General features: G+C 38.4%; 1 protein-coding gene and 1 pseudogene across 13 annotated transcripts in view; both read right to left on the bottom strand.

Annotated features, from left to right (window-relative positions):
* Positions 1-13,947, bottom strand: part of BACH2 (BTB domain and CNC homolog 2) — a 358,349-nt gene that overhangs the window by 84,727 nt on the left and 259,675 nt on the right. The gene's annotated exons all lie outside the window — the stretch shown is intronic.
* LOC309864784 (mitochondrial carrier homolog 2 pseudogene) lies at positions 5,259-6,123 on the bottom strand (annotated as a pseudogene). The gene has a single exon. The product of its transcript is annotated as a mitochondrial carrier homolog 2 pseudogene (transcript).

Below are 13,947 nucleotides of genomic sequence, written 5' to 3'. Positions count from 1 at the left end.
ATCTCCCCTCTGATAACCATCAAGTTGTTCTCTATAGTTAGGTATTCTTTTTTGATTTGTCTCATTTTTTTCTTTGTTCATTTGTTTTGTTTCTTAAATTCCATGTATTAATGATATCATATGGCATTTCTTTCTCTGACTTATGTCACTTAGCATTAGACTCTCTAGATCCATCTACCAAATGGCAAGATTTCATTCTTTTTTACGGTTGAGTAATATTTCATTATATGTATATATACACACCACATCTTCATCCATTATTGATAGACATTTAGGCTGCATTCATAATTTGACTATTGTAAATAGTGCTACAATAAACACAGGGGTACATATATCCTTTTGAACCAGTGTTTTTGTATTCTTTGGGTAAATATCCAGTAGTGAAATTACTGGATCATATGGTATTTCTATTTTTAAATTTTTGAGGAAAATCTATAATGTTTTCCACAGTGGCTACTCCAGTTTGCTTTCCTGCCAACAGTGCAAGAGGATTTCTTTTTCTCCACATCCTTGCCAACATTTGCTGTTTCTTGTGGTTTTGATTTTAGCCATTCTGACAGGTGTGAGGTGATATCTCATTGTAGTTTTGTTTTGCATTTCCCCAATGATTGCTGATGTTGAACAACTATTCATGTTTGTTATCCATCTCGATGTCTTTGGAGAAATGTCTGTTCATGTCTTTTGGCCCCTTTTTAAATCAGAATTTTTGTTTTTTGGGTGTTGAGTTTTGTAAGTTCTTTATAGATTTTGGATACTACTAATGCTTTATCAGATAAGTAATTTGTAAGTAGGTATCTCCTCCCATTCAGCAGGTTGTCTTTTAGTTTTGTTGACTGTTTCTTTTGCTGTGCAGAAGCTTTTAATTTTAATGTAGTCTCTATAGTTTAAATTTTTGCTTTTGTTTCCCTTGTCTCAGAAGACATCTAGAAAAATGTTGCTATGGCTGATATCAGAGAAATTACTGCCTGTGCCCTCTTCCAGGATTTTTTACAGTGTTGGGTCTCACATTTAGGTCTATAATCCATTTTGAGTTTATTTTTGTGTATGGTGTAAGAAAATGGTCCAGTTTCATTCGTTTGCACTAGCTGTTTCAGATTTCTCAACACCATTTGTTGGAGAGACTTTTTCCATTGCATATTCTCACCTCCTTCATTGAAGATTAATTAACCATTAATTTGCTTTTCTTTCTCTAGTTTCCAAAGGTGGAAGTTGAGTTCATGATCTAAGAGCTTTCATCTTTCCTAAGAAAAGTTTTAATACTATACATTTCAGTCTAAGTACTGCTTTAGCAACATCTCACAAATTTTGAAATGCTGTTTTTATTTTCATTAGTATTAAAATGCTTTTTAATTTCCCTTTCTCTCTTAATGTATAAATTATTTGAAAATGTTAGTTTCCAAATGTTTGAAGGGGTTCAGATACCTTTCTATTATTGTTTTCTGATCTAATTCCATTGTGATCAGAGAACAAACTTCGAATGACTTCAATCCTTTTAGTTTTTGGACACTTGTCTTATATCCCAGATATAGACTATTTTGGTAAATATCTCATATGCATTTGAAAGGAATGTGTGTTCTGTTGTTAGCTGGAGTGTTCTGTAAATAACAATTAAGTTAAATTGTATAATCAGTGTTCAAATTCTCTGTATCTTTACTAATATTCTATCCATGGGTTCTGTCAAGGTATTAAGGAGAGTCACTGAAACCTCTAACTATAATTGTAGATTTATCTATCATTTTTGCTTCATGCAGTTTGAAATCCTATTATTAGATGCATACATGGTTAGAATTTTTATTTTCTCTTAATGTATTTATTCCTTTATCACAAAATGACCTTTTAATTCCTGCAAATATTATTTGCTTTGAAATCTAATTTGTTTGATATCAATAGTCATGTCAGCTTTTTGTAATTAGTGTTTAGCATTAGTGTCAACATCTTTTGCCCTACTTATCCTTTTAATCTATTTGTGTCTTTATATATAAAGTGTATTTCTTGTAGGCAGCCTATAGTTGAGTGTTGCTTTATTAAAAAAAAAAAAATCCAAGGGTTGCCTCAGTGGCACAGTCAGTTAAGCACCAGATTCTTGATTTCAGCTCACATCATGATCCCAGGGTCAAAAGGCTAAGCCTCACATCGGGCTCCACTGGTTAAGACTCCCCCGCTCCACTCCTGTCTCTCTAAAATAAATCAGTGTTTAAAAAAATCCAATCTGATAATTTCTGACTTTTAATTCTAGTGCTTATATCACTTGCATTTAATGTTACTGTTGACTTGGTGGGGTTCAAATATGCCATTTTGAAACTTGTTTTCTTTTTGTCCCATCTTTCTTTGTTCCCTTTTCCCTTACTCTCTGTTTTTATATTAACAGTATTTTATATTTATAATTCAAGCTTATCCCCTTTATTGTCATGTTGTTTTGTTATTTTATTGGTTACCTAGGGTTTGCAGTATGCTTCTTTAAATAATTGCAATCTATCTTTAAGTGATATTATACCACTTCATGTAGAATATAAGAATCTTACAATATTATGCCTCCATTTCTCTCTTCTGGTCATGCGTTTTACTTCCACAAATGTTATAAATCCCACCCTACCTTGTTATTATTTTTATTTAAACAATGATCTTTTATAGAGATTTAAATAGCAAGAGAAAATGTAGACACCCATACCCACACATTTTTCTTCTGCCTGAGTACTTCTTTTAATATGACTTGTAGTGTGGCTATATTGGTGTCTTAGTCAGCCTCAGATGTTATAGCAAAATAGAAGAAACTGGATAGCATAAACAACAGAACTTCTTTCCCATAGTTCCTCAGTCTGGGAATTCCAAGATCAAGGTCCCAACTAATTTGGTTCTTTGGGGAGGACTCTTCTTGGCTTGTGGATAGCTGCCTTCTCACTGTCTTTGCACAGGGAAGAGGGAGAACTCTAGTCTCTCTTTGTCTTTCTATAAGGATACTAATTCCATCCTAGGGGCTCCCTCCTTATGACTTCATCTAAACCTATTTGCTTTCCAAAGGCCCCATCTCCAAATATTGCATGGGTTTAGGGCTTTTGGAGGTGGACATAAGTATTGGTCCATCAATTCTTTCAGTATTTGTTTCTCTTAAGAAGTCCACTGCCAGGGTGCCTGGGTGGCTCAGTGGGTTAAAGCCTCTGCCTTCAGCTCAGGTCATGATCCCAGGGTCCTGGGATCGAGCCTGCATCAGGCTCTCTGCTCAGAAGGGAGCCTGCTTCCTCCTCTCTCTTTGCCTGCTTCTCTGCCTACTTGTGAGCTCTGTCTGTCAAATAAATAAAATCTTAAAAAAAAATAAAAAAAAGAAGTCTACTGCTTTCATTTTTGAAAGTTATTTTTGTGGGGGAATAGATTCTAGATCGACAATTGTTTTCTTTTCAGTACTTTGAAAATGTCATTGCACTGTCTCTTCATTTGCATGGTTTCCAATGAAAAATCTGCCTTCATCCTTAGCTTTGTTCCTCTATATGTAATTTTTTCCCTCTTCTAGCTACTTTTAAGATTCTTTATCCCTGTTTTGAGCAATTTGATTATGAAGTGCTTTGGTGTAATTTTTTCATGGTTTTTGAGCTTTTTTGAAAGGGTGGGCATAGTTTTCACCAAATTTGAAAGCATGTCAGACATTATTTAACTACCTAAATGAAGACTATCTGAAACCGCCCACAGCTCACAATGCTCTGTACATTTTTCTTTTTGGTAGTCTTCTCTGTGTGTTTCATTTTGGACAGTTTCTACTGCTAGGCCTTCAAGTTCACTAATCCTTTCTTCTGCAATATCTAATCTGCCATTAATTCCTTTCACAGTAATTTTCATCTCAGAAATTGTGGTTGTCATCTCTAAAAGTTCCATTTGGGTCTTTTTATATATCTCCCACAACTTGCTTAAGATATTTAATCACTCCTCTAACTTCTTGAACATTTGGAATACAGTTATAATGACTATTTCTGTCTGTTAATTCTAACATCTGTGTCAATTCTGGTTTAGTTTTGATTGCTAGTTCTCTTCATTATGAGTCATATTTCCCTGCTTCTGTGCATGCCTGGAAAGTTTTGATTGGAGCCAGACATTGTGATTTTACCTTATTAGATGCTTGATACTTGTGTGCTATTAACATTCTTAAACTTTGTCCGAGGACTCAGCTGAGTTATACAGCAACAGTTTACTCCTCTAGGTTTAGATTTTGAGATCTGTTAGGTGGGAAGAGCAGCATTTAGTCTAGAATTCCTTCTTCCCCACTACTGATTCAAGACTCTTCTGAGTATTTTTACCCAATGTCCCTTGAATTATGGGATTTCTAGTCTGGATGCTAGGAACAGGTATTATTCCTGATCCTCTGTGAGCTCCGAGTACTGTTCTTTCTAATTGTTTTGGGTGTTTCTTTCCTCATTTTTAGTATTTTTCTCACACACATGTGCTAATGAGTACTCTGCAGAATATTTAAGGGAAACCCTCTGCAGATCTCTGGAATTTTCTCTCTATGATGCTCTCTCTTCTTTGCTATTCTGTTTTCTGAAGTGTAGCCACAACAGTCTCTCCTGACTATTAGCTCTGTCTCCTCAACTCAGGAGTCAGCCAAGATCTTCTTTGGTTTATCTTTCCCCTACCATTGTCTGGAAACACTCTCAAAACAGTAAGCTGGGTTCAGTTTGTTTTTCCTTCTTTTAGGGATCAATGTCCTTTGTTGCTTGGTGTCCAATGTCTTGAAGAGCATTGTTTGATATATTTTATTTATTTTTATAGTTGCTTCAGGTGTAGTAAATTTAGTAACTCTAGTACCTGTCACTCCATCTTGGCTGGAAGTAAAAATCCTGGATTTAGTCTTTATGTTACAGTTACACTGAAAAAATTACAAACAATTATTTATCACTTTGCTAAATATATAGTGTAAATTTTGCTCTACTATAAATGATGATTTATAATACCTAGCTTACAAAAATGTTTTTGCAAACAAGAACTTTTAGTTCTTTGAATTCCAATAAAACATAAAGTGTCTGTAACTTTTATTACCTAGAATCATTTTTTATGCAAAAGGATAGCATTTTAAGTGACACAATTCAGTTACAATGACCATAATCCATGGAGCAAGACTGAGTTTGCATGGCTTCTGTCTTTAAGACTAGCAAATTGCTGCTAAAATCTTTTTTTACCTAGTAAGAAGAACAATTTTTTTTCCCATTTTCTCAAGATTAAATGATTATTAAGAAAGCACACCACATCGTACAGAAATCAACATTATTTCCCTTAATTCTGTGCATCTGGGACTATAGAAATGTCACTGTCCCTGTCCCATATCTTCATATTAACATTCTCAGGTCACAATAATAAGTCTTCCCTAAGGGGACCTTCTGGAAAACAAATTATTTCCTTGGCTCGTATTTCCTTCTTTTTACAGCATGCACCAGAATTCTACCCAAGAAGTATATATATTGGGGAGTATTGAAGGGATCCATCAGCAAGCTCAGTTGTTGACAGTCATACGATTAGGGACAAACACAAAGGGATAGGTCGATACTGGCAAAAAAAAGTCTTGTAACAGCTTGGGAATAACTCCTCATTTTACTCATGATGGAAACCCCACTGTCCAGTGTATAGGTATTGATGAACCAGGCCAGTGAGGGACAGAGTCACAAATAAATGATGTCACGTAGGAGGTGAGATATAAGAGTTGCAAAAAATTCTAGGGTACCCTCTTCATGTGGAGGGCACATGAGTTACAAAGCCCACAGTACTTGGATTTTCTGCCAGTGATATGTACCACAGATCTCAGAGTGATCACATGAAAGGAATGTGTGATAAGAGTAGCAGCAGAGCGGGCCACCATTCTCAAAACAACCTTGATGACTTGGTTGAAGGAAGGTGTGACTTCTTTCTGTACATTTCCAGGGCCTAAGTCCTGTAAAACTTTACCATGGACCACAGTTCCAAGGACTTCTGAACTCAGTCTTGGAGTTAAGCCTGTGAATAACCCATGTTTCCCATTGATGTTCACAACGTGCTGAGCATAACAAAACAGACCTGGAGGCTGCATACTTGCCACCCCAAAATATTTCATCCTATTGTTGGGGGAAGAGGCTCATATCTCACTTGGATGGATACCTTCATGTACATGAGCTGCTAGAACAGGTTGGTGAGACCAGACCCCAGGAGCACCTGACTGGTCCTGACTGCCACGATGACATACAGAGGCCAAAGACAAATATTTCCTATTCTGGCATCTTTTACATGAAATATTTTCAGGATTTTCTTATCTCCTATAGGTGGTCTCACGTCTGATTTATTTTTTTCATTCTTAGTTCTCAAATTAATACTTCTCTCCTATCACGTTTAGTTTTCACAGTCTTTGGAAATTTATTTATTTATTTATTTAAAGTCCCAATAGCTTACATGTAGCAGGCAGTACTCAAAATTAGGTGCAAAAAAGTAATGTTCTACAAGGTAAGTGGTATGTGTAACTCATAAAAGCAGGAGATTTGTAAGAGAGATCTCATTTCCAATCCATTTATGGGTAACTAATATTAATGTACCTCCACCAAGAAGAGAGAAGCTTGCTACAAAGGATACAAAGCCTTAAGTTCTTTCATGAAACATGAAATGAAAGAAAGTCAAAAGATAAATGAAAGTGAGGTGCCTCTTCAAGGAAGAGTTGGCCCCTCTTCAAGGAAGGAGGAGTATACCCGGGATCTAGGTCTTTTGATCCAGCTCTGGCACTGACCAGCTTTGCGGATTATGGATAAGCTGCTTAACTTTCTCTGGAACTGCTTCGATATTTATAAAACAAAAAGTCTGAACTAGAAGATCAGCAAAGTTCTTACATATCTATAATTCTCTGAGTTTTAGACTCTATAAAAGAATCTAGTTGGTCACAGGCAGTGGGTCACCATCATCGTAGTTGAAAGAAGCTAGCTTTCTTTGGCCTTCTAAAGACCATTCATATAACCTCTACTATTGTTGTTGATGTTGCATGGCTTAAAAGAAACTGCCTCTGCAGAGGTGGTTACAGGTTATGGGATGGACAATATAAAGGAAAAAACCAAAACCTTCTGGGAGAGAAGAAACTAACACCTCAACCCTTGCTCTCACAGGTTCCAGGTTAGGAAGATCCATCTGGATAGACCATGATATCCCTGAGTAAATGGAGGAGAACAAGTAAGTCCCTTGAGGTAAAATTACCTTTTGGAAATGGAGAATCCAGATCTAGGAAGACATTTTGGTACAATATGTGGTGCTAATGCCATTAGCTCTTTCGATCCTAGACATCCTAGCCCATAGTTTTGTTCTGGGAACCATGGCTGAGTAAGGGAGTATAAGCTAAAAGAATTATTGCACCTGGAAACCCCAGTATGGAGTTCCACTGAGGTCCGAACAGGGGCCTGACTACTACACAGCAGCCCTGGATGAGAGTCTACACCACCAGGCGGGGAGAAGTCATTAATAGTGGTGAAGCCAAGGCAGTGTAGTGTGTGGGCTCTCAGATTCCAGTTCACAAGGAAGATGGTTCCTTTCTGGTCTAAGATATTTGGGAGGAGGGGGCCTCATGGAAGGATTCAATACCCTGCAATAGGACAGGTTTGGGAAAATAAAGGGGCTATGGTGATGGATGTTCCCTGAGTCGATGAAGAGGCTATGATAGTCACATGAACACGGACATCTGTTTTTTGGGTTAAACCTTCCAGAGAGTTTTAGAAGACACTTAAAACAGATCATATCTGTTCATCAAATGGTATAATCTAAAATCTATAATTTCCATGAAGCTGTTGCTAGACTTTAACCTGTCTGAGGATTTTCTTGCTTTTATTACATTATTCCTGGATAATCCTTCCTTATGCCATGCCAGCACCACTCTCTTCCTCTTGGCCTTTACATTCCTATTGGATCTTATCACACCCCTCACTGTTGGCCCCTCTTCAAGCATAATGGAACATACTGTTTCTTCTTCTTTTAGAAATCAGTCAGCCCTTCTCATCCTCCAATTACCACGGGTGCTCTTCTAGGAACTCCCTCCAACTTGTCTGTTTTTGACTCACCAATACCAACCTGAATTCCATTTCTCCTATCACTGCATTATGTCCCATTAAGTTTTTTCTTTTCCACTTGCTTTGCTAATATTAATTAAAAAACACCCCCCCGCCCAAAGCATCAAATCCTGAAATCTGCAGCAGGACCCATGGGATCTAAGAATGAAATACTTTGTAGTGAGTAACAGAGCCCAGAATAGCATGTAGGAGTCTGACAGCCAGTCTTTACACTAAGCATTAGACAATGTGTTAAAGTGTGTAGACATTAGCTGAAATCAGATTGTAAGGAAGCCTTCCAAAGGTTCTGATTTGGGTTTTGGCTGGATCTCATTCTTCTTTTTGTAGGCCAAAAAACCCAGCTGCACATGTACATACACATATACCCCAATCATCTTATCATATGGTTCAGCAGTAAAAGTTAATTACTATTATTTTCTCATAATATGCTCACTCTTTAAAAAAAAAAAAAACCTACACAGACCACAACTCTTATCAGAGACATAATATTAATGAATACAGACTTGCTTATTCATTTCCTCATTCAGTCTTCATTCATTATTGGTTTACACTCAGAAATTAAAACATCTGACACTTAGTTCTGAAGGTTAAAAGTATAGATCAAAAAACCAAAAGGAAAAAAAAAGTCTACAGTGGGAAATGTGAGAAGCTCAAATTCACAAAAAAGTAGAATGTTACGTTTTTCAGACAACCTGTCATGTCTAGAATGGTTAACATGAAAAGAAATGAATATGCCTTGCAGGTAATGAAAAAGACCAAATTATAAACCATTTCATTTGAAATTCCAACCACATTTCCCATAGAAACAGGGCATTAAGTAAATACTTCTGTGAATCACACACTAAATTATTTAGTAATTGCTGAGTAAATTCCTGTTCTTATCAAGCATGTTTTTTTAAAAAAAGTTATTTACAATGAAACTATAAGTGTTAGTTTTTATAAAAGAAATTTATCAAGTCTATAGAAATTTTAGAGTGCATAGTGGCATTAAAATTACTAAGCTATTGCTTTTGGATTGGAAACACTTTTCAATCGCATCAAGACTCAAACTTCTTACTTAAAGTGGAAAGCAATCCAATTTTGGTATTTTATAATGGAAAACTGCAGTGCTTGTCATTTAATGTCTCTAATGCCTTAGATAGCTAGAGTAAGGGCCTGACATTGAGCAGCTAAAACGTTCCGTGTTCTTTATTTACTCAAACACTCCATCTGCGTGTGTGCTCGTCAGTGCCAGGGGAACTGAAATTTAAGGCTGCTGTTAGAAGGAAGCACTTGCAATTGTATCATCAAATCCTTAATAGCTCTGAATGGTTCTCGTACTTCAACATAAACTTCCATCTTTTTTGACCTTTTGGAAGGAAGTTCAATTTATTGACACAGTTTGTGACAATGGTTTTTACTGTATAGTTGAAAGAAAAAACATTAAGAATTTAGGGACAAGGATCATAAGCCCCAATTTTTGGGTAATTTTTGTTGCTGATGTTGTTTCACTCATTAAAAAAAAAAAAAGACCAAAATAAAAAATAACCCAAGCTTTCTTTAAATATCTCGTAATAAGACAGCGACAAGGAGTCACACTTCTATGATTAAATGTGAACTCTATGGAGAGGCAGGCTGTGACGTGCAGGCTGAGCTAGAAGTATTGGAATGTAGGTAGCAGACCGTCCCCATCAGAACACCACCAGCATTTTTCACAGAGCTAGAACAAACAGTTCTAAAATCTGTATGGAACCACAAAAGACCCTGAATAGCCAAAGCAATCCTGAAAAAGAAAAGCAAAGCATCATGATTCCAGACTTCAAGCTATATTACAAAACTGTAGTTGTCAAGACAGTATGGTACTGGCACAAAAACAGACACACGGATCAATGGAACAGAATAGAGAGCCCAGAAATAGACCCTCAACTCTATGGTCAACTAATCTTCGACAAAGCAGGAAGGAATGTCCAATGGAAAAAATACAGCCTCTTCAACAAATGGTGTTGGGAAAATTGGACAGCCACATGCAGAAAAATGAAATTGGACCATTTCATTCTCTTCACACCACACACAAAAATTAATTAAAAATGGATGAAAGACTTAAATGTGAGATGGGAAACCATAAAAATTCTAGAGGAGAACTCAGGCAGCAACATTTTTTACTTCAGCTGTAGCAATCTCTTATTAGACATGTCACTAGGAGCAAGGGGAACAAAAGCAAAAACGAATTATTGGGACTTCATCAAGATAAAATCTTCTACATAGTGAAAGAAACAATCAATAACACTAAAAGGCTGTCTAGGGAATGGGAGTAGATATTTGTAAATGACATACCTGATAAAGGGTTAGTATCCAAAATCTATAAGAGCTTATTAAACTCAACACCCAAAAAACAAATAACCCAGTTAAGAAATGGGCAGAAGACATGAATAGACATTTTTTCCGAAGAATACATCCAGATGGCTAACAGACCCATGAAAAGATGCTGCACATCACTCGCCATTAGGGAAATACAAATCAAAACCATGATGAGATACCACCTCACACCACTGTTGGTGGGAATGCAAGCTGGTGTGGCCACTCTGTGGAGAAGTATGGAGGTTTCTCAAAATGGTATGGAGTTTTCTCAAAAAGCTAAAAATAGAACTACCCTATGATCCAGCAATTGCACTACTAGGTATTTACTCAAAGGATATAAAAATACACATTCAAGGGGGCACCTGGGTGACTCAGTCAGTTACGTGCCTTACTCTTGGTTTCAGCTCAGGACATGATTTTATGGTCCTGAGACTGAGCCCCTCCTGCTCTCACTCTCTCTCTAAAAAAAAATATAGAGATGCCTGAATGGCTCAGTTGTTAAGTGTCTGCCTTTGGCTCAGGTCATGATCCTGGGGTCCTGGGGTCAAGACCCACATCGGGCTCCCTGCTCAGTGGGAAGCCTGCTTCTCCCTCTCCCACCCCCATGCTTGTGTTCCCTCTCTCATTGTGACTCTCTCTGTCAAATAAATAGAATCTTTAAAAAAAAAATACATTGAGGGCGCCTGGGTGGCTCAGTGGGTTAAAGCCTCTGCCTTCGGCTCAGGTCATGGTCCCAGGGTCCTGGGATCGAGCCCCGCATCGGGCTCTCCGCTCAGCAGGGAGCCTGCTTCCTCCTCTCTCTCTCTGCCTGCCTCTCTGCCTGCTTGTGATCTCTGTCAAATAAATAAATAAAATCTTAAAAAAAAAAAAAAAAAGAAATACATTGAAAGGAGTACCTGTACCCTGATGTTTAGAGCAGCATTATCAACAAAACCCAAACTATGGGAAAAGCCCAAATGCCCATCAACTGATGAATGGATAAAGAAGATACAATGTACACACACACACACACACACACACATACACACACACACACAGGCATCCTACGCAGCCATCAACAAGAATGAAATTTTGCTATTTGCAAAATAGCAAAATGGATGGAGTGGATAGAGTCAGAGTGTATTATGCTAAGCAAAATAAGTCAGCCAGAGAAAGACAAATACCATATGATTTCACTCATATATGGAAATTAAGAAACAAAGTAGAGGAATATACAGAAGGGAGGGGGAACAAATCACGAGACTCTGAGCTACAGAGAACAAACTGAGAGTGGATGGAGGGAGGAGGAGGGGATGGGCTAGACAGGTGATGGGCATTAAGGACGGCGGCACTTGTTAGGATGAGCCCTGGGTGTTATATGCAAATGATGAATCAAGGCACCATACTCCTGAAACCAATATTGCACTGTATGTCAACTAACTGGAATTAAACAAAAGAAGAATAGTGGTAGCAGGCCATAGGTGTTAATTTAAAGATAATAAAGAATTAAAGACATACAACACATCCACCAAACTGGAAAGAACTAAAAAGTTTAGCAATTTCAAGTGTTTGTGGAAATGTTAAGCAACGGGGATGGATCGATTATGACCGAATATTTCCATTCCTGGGGTACGCCCAAGACACTACTGTATGTCTGTTAACAGGAACTCTGTATTAGAGTGCCCACAGCAGGGGCGCATGAGTGGCTCAGTCAGTTAAGCGGCTGCTTTTGGCTCAGCTCATGATCCCAGGGTCCCAGGATCGAACCCCACATCAGGCTCCCTACTTGGTGGGGAGTCTGCTTCTTCCTCTCCCTCTGCCTGCTGCTCTGCCTACTTATGCTCTCTATCTCTCTATCAAATAAATAAATAAAATCTTAAAAAAAAAAAGAGTGCTCACAGCAGTGTTGTTCAGCATCCCTCCCAATAGAAACAATACAATGTCTGTCAGTAGCTGGATGAATAATTATACTGAAGCATACTCCCAGATTCATACATTGGGAAGACACAAAGCCCATAAGAGCCACATGCAACAACATGAATGATTCTTACTAACCTAATGTTGAATACTGAGTTAGAGAAGCAAGACACAAAATAATAACATACAATTGGATTCCTTTATATCAAGTTCAAAAATGGGCAAAAGTTAAATATCTAAGGATACATACATAGGTGATAAAACTATAAAGAAAAGACTCAGAACAGAGTTTCCATCGGTGGGGAGACAGTTGTTATATCAGCCAGTGGTACTGTGGGGGGGCGGGCTCAGGGGTGCTGTCAGAATGTTCTATTTGTTAACATTGGTGATAAGTAGCTGTGCCTTCACCTTGTGTTAAATCATACCTCGGTCTCTGCACTTTGCTATTATATAAGTAAAAAAACCGTCCAGCTTGCTCCAAATTAAAGATTGTAGGAAAGGGTTAACAGCTCAAGTTACCTGCCTCAGGCTGTACAACTTAATCATGAAAGTCCTAAGGTGGACTTCAGGTTTCAAATGGAAACATACAAAATCTGCAAAAATGGGCCAAATATGGGGAGGAGGCCCTTCAGGTGGTGGTGAGAAATCTAAGCCTGGCTTCTGCCCCAGAGCAGGACCCTTTTCAGAGACCTTGGGTTTCATCTTCTATTGTGAAATCCAAATCATTTCAAGGCACTTCCAGGTCTGTATCTCTAAAATGAGGAAACAGATGAGGTGACTTGCAAGGCGTTGCAAGTTCTAATTTCTATGATTCCATGCAAGGACAAAGGCTTTAGGAAAAACCTGAAACACGAGCTTCTCTACCTACAGTTCTTGAGAAGGCTGTTTCCGAGAAGTTAGAGGTGGTCAAAAAAACACAGCTGTCTGGAAGGGAGATATGCCATCATGGGGGGGGGGGTGCGGGGGGTTGGGTAAGCCTGGTGGTAGGTATTAAGAAGGGGGTGCATGGCATGGAGCACTGGGTGTGGTGCATAAACAATGAATTTTGGAACACTGAAAAAAAAAAAAAAAAAGGAAGAAGAGAGGAAGACTTGCCCAATAATGGTGCGAATTTTTCCATCTTATGAATAAGTCAACCCAAAGAAAGGATGAAGCAATGGAACACAGTGCTCAATGGTACTGAGAAGTAGTTCACTTTGCTCTCTTCTTACTCCTCTCCCTGAAAACAGTGCTCTGGTCAGGACATTCTCAGAGGCTGTCTCACCAATGCGGCTATGGAATGAAGGAGGGCGCTCGTGGACTCTCCCTGTCTGAGTCTCCACCCAGCAACAGCACGTGAGACAACCCTGCCTGGGGCCTGGGGGGGACGCTACAGCTTGGGTTTAACAAGGACATGGAGCCTACCCTGTCAAAAAGTAGATGAAAGAGATTAAATTCTTTGAAATTGATGGGTGAAGAGGACTCCCCGCCAGGCTGTCCAAGATGCAGTTATTGTCAGTGGCAATGAGGGAGGGGCATGTGTATGGTTAAGGGAGGAGAAGGAGCAGGCAGAAAACGTGGAATTAGGGATTGGCAGATTAGGATGTGCGGCTCTGTGAGCACCTACCCAGCTGCTCTTTGCTGTATGTTGACGTTTGTTTTTGGTTCTTCTGTGATAACCCACCAG

The sequence above is a fragment of the Mustela nivalis genome (assembly GCF_964662115.1).
Source record: "Mustela nivalis genome assembly, chromosome: 5".
Classification (NCBI taxonomy): domain Eukaryota; kingdom Metazoa; phylum Chordata; class Mammalia; order Carnivora; family Mustelidae; genus Mustela; species Mustela nivalis.
The sequence above is the reverse complement of the archived record's forward strand: the minus strand, read 5'-3'. Positions and strand labels throughout refer to the sequence as shown.